The 3,681-nt window shown below is 35.0% G+C and overlaps 1 long non-coding RNA gene across 1 annotated transcript; it reads right to left on the reverse strand.

The window, feature by feature from the left end:
• Positions 1 to 231: 231 nt before the first annotated feature.
• On the reverse strand, positions 232 to 2,474 carry LOC134352332 (uncharacterized). Its single transcript, XR_010019378.1, has 3 exons — positions 2,385 to 2,474; positions 968 to 1,051; positions 232 to 275 (listed from the first exon to the last, which is right to left on the reverse strand). It is a non-coding gene; the product is annotated as an uncharacterized LOC134352332 (long non-coding RNA).
• Positions 2,475 to 3,681: the final 1,207 nt, after the last annotated feature.

Here is a 3,681-nt window from a genome sequence, read left to right on the forward strand (position 1 = left end):
CCACCTATTAATTTGAGAAGGGAATGAACAATTTATACAGAGTTACAACCCTTTCAGAATACTTTGCAAAGCCATTTTATTACTTTTGAAGTACATACCCTGTGGCTATGTAGGCAAATACTGGTTTCATTCTTAAACAGTAGGTCAGATGATAGGCTACCTGCTAACCAAACTCTAGATTTAATTCCTAGAGGTCATCTAAAATTTGCATTCACTTACCACTGAATGAGAAAGAGTTTGTGTGATTCTGGGGTAGGGTATTTCTTGGAGAAGCTCTTTGTGGGAAATGAGAGAAAATTATATTAACATGGTCATATAAATAAACATATTAAGATACTGATGTTTCTTTTCTGGGAGTTAACCATAAACCAACTTATCCAGCCTTGCTTTCAGAAAGTTGCTGTATTTTTCCATTAGAAATATTAATGGCAAGGAAATAATGCATGTTCCCTTTAATAACCCCCACCTGCACTGAAAGCGAACTTTCAATGAGAATATTTTTAATCTCATTATATTTTAATTAATTTGAAGCATGATATTTCTCTACATTGGTTTATAACAATTCTCATTTGTACTAATAGAATTATAGTAATGATGATTATAATTTGATTTGAAAAATGGTAATTTGGTATATGGTACTCCTGGTTCTTAATGCAGTACTACAGGCTACAATATAACAACCTGTATTAGTATCCTCTGTAGTATAATATAAAGTACATCTGGTTACTTGAGATAATTAAAATTAACATTGTGACATAAGTTTCAGGCAATTTCCTTTTTAAATTTGGAAAAGTATTTTTTAAGGACTCTTTAATAAAATATTAACTTTGTACACATGGTTGTAATATCATAAATGCTACCAATCTTTCCAAAGGAAAACCAAAATTAAATTAGTGTAGCATTAAAACCTAATTTAAGAATATGACAATCCTCCATAGTTTGTCAAAGGACCAGTTACACAACTTACCTTACAGCTCTTTAAATAGTCGTGTAAAATGAAGTTATTTATCCCAAACTCCGTTATTTCATGAGCATTGTAATTTATTAACACCTATATTGACAAAGATTGATATTAAACATGTATATTATCAATTAAGTATATACCATTACATATAACCATTCCATTACATTAAAAGCACTTAATTACTCTGCTCTTATTGCAAAAATATTAAATATGTGCAACTTTTTAAGGTATATGGTTAAAGTTTGTGTTTAATATAATCTTACTAGACCATTGTAGTAGTTATAAAAGCTTGTATAGTGAAAGAAAGCTACCCCCTCATTATCTAACATAAAATTTGGATGATCTATTCATTACTGTAAGCTGCAAGTGAACAATATTCCATTCTTATTGAATTCACTGTCGTTGATTGCAATAAAAGTAATGTCTTCCTAGCCTTTTTCATAAGTGGCCCAGTACCGTGAACAGTGAATAGGGGAGCACTAATCCTGGACCTTCAATGACTTCATAAATCAGAACTTTCAGAGCCTGTCATGGGCTCCATAATGAGGGTCATTATTCAGCCAGAGTGTCAAAACTACTATCAGAGGACCTTCTCAGAATTGCAGTCATTCTCTTTCTTGTTAAATAAGCAAGTAGTATACAAAAATGGCAAACAAGAAGCAGGTCAACCTGATACAGTGCAGGGGCACAGAGACCTCTAGAGTAATTTACCCTTTGGGGATACTGATCATTGGGGAGATAAATTATGTGCTCCTTTTGAAAGATTAATAGCAATACCAATCCAAGCAGCACTTTCTAAAAGAGGCTATGTCTAACTTTAAAACTAACAATGCATTTTTATGTGTAACCAGTGATAAACAAGCCATATAGATTAAATAGTGTGCATGAGTGTGTGAGTGTGTGTGTGTGGGGGGGGGGGAGGAGGTTGTTAGGCCATACAAAATATCTGATTTTTATGCTAAAGAGCATTTGTATTCTTTTATTATGTAACTATGTGCAGTTATACATCATCTTTGTCTTCTTAGTCATTATTATATGCTGCTGAAATTAAATTAATTTTGCTTGTTTTCCATATTTATCCTTCTTTTAATAACACTACATCTTTGTCATACACATTTTTTAAATTCTAAACTGAATATTTTCATCCTGCTGCAAAAAAAAGTATTAGAAATATTGATTTCTGTATAAGGATCATGAACTAAACTTCTGCAGGGCTGCAGAGGTCTTGCCAATTTTTTTTCTGTTCTCTCTTCACAATATGACGTGCTGTAAAGCGTTGCTCATCTGAGTGGTACTAGGAGGAGGGAAAACCTCAATAAAGAGAATATTAACCCAGTTTGATTCGCAGCTTGAAGTTAGGTTTAAAGCATGGTTTAATTCATCCGTGGTTTGTAAATATATCACAGACAATGTTTCTTACCTGCAATACGAGGATGAGATGTCCCAATAATCACTTACATACATCAGCTTTTTCAGAACTCAGTACCCAATTCTGAATTGTGAGTGATATTTTGCTTTCATTTCTATAATTGTAGAGAAATAGATGCTTCAATCAAAGCCCTTTCTATTATCTACAGAGAGAAAGTCATATTCTGAGAAAAGATCTTCAGACCGAGATATTAACTCCTATTCTTTCTCCGTGGATGTTGCTTGAGTGGCCATGTAGTTCTACCAGTTTCTGTTTCTGCGAGCCCAGATAATTTCAGTTCCAGCAACACTCAAGTGAATCAGTACCATCCAGGACAAAACACCCGGTTCGAATAGCACTTCATCCAGTTCCATGAAAATACATTCCTTCCATTTTGGGTGCTGTGGGCCTGCAGTGAGCACCATCAATTAAATGCACTCAGTCACCCAATCTAGACTCAAGCTCTGTCACCAAGAGTGAGAGCAGTAGGATTTAGAGCACCATGACCCAACAGGATCCTATCCAAGTCATGCACCATGGATGTATAATGTTATTCCTGATATCATGTCCAAACTCAGCAATGTAAAAGCACATTTATCAAAAAGACTACGGTGGTTCAAAAAGACACTTCACCACTACCTTCTCAAAGATAATTAGTGGTGGGGAAGAAATGCTGGCCTTGTCAACAATATTTATCTCCCTCACATAATTAAATGACTGTTGAAGTGCATCAACATGCAACAGGTTCATTTTTGCCTTGCATCCAAAATATAAATGGATACTGCTTTCCCTTCAGAATTATCAGCCCTATTGAAATTGTTTGTTATTGGCTAGGTTTCCTGCAGACATGAAACCTGAATGGTCAAGTTGAGCATGAAGATAGCTCATGTCATTATTGCTTACCTATCTAGCACTTTTATCTATTGTTACACTATATTTGAGTAAATAACCAATAAGAATTACATTCACTGGCCACTTTATGTACATACAGTCCCTGATGTATCTAACAAAGTGGCCACTGAGTGTATGTTTGTGGTCTTCTGCTAGTATTCTGGCCATTCTCCTCTGACCTCTCTCATTAACAAGGCATTTTACTCACAGACCTGCCACACTGGATGCTTTTTTTTATTTGTTTTTGGTGGTGGGGGTTGGTTTGGCACTGTTGTTGTAAACTCTGAAGACTGTTTTGTATGAAAATCCCAAGCGATCAGCAGTTTCTGAGATACTAAAACCACCCCATCAGGCACCAACGATCATTCCACAATCAAAGTAACTTAGGTCACATTTCTTCCCCATTCTGATGTTTTCT

The sequence above is a fragment of the Mobula hypostoma genome, chromosome 9 (assembly GCF_963921235.1).
Source record: "Mobula hypostoma chromosome 9, sMobHyp1.1, whole genome shotgun sequence".
Classification (NCBI taxonomy): Eukaryota; Metazoa; Chordata; class Chondrichthyes; order Myliobatiformes; family Myliobatidae; genus Mobula; species Mobula hypostoma.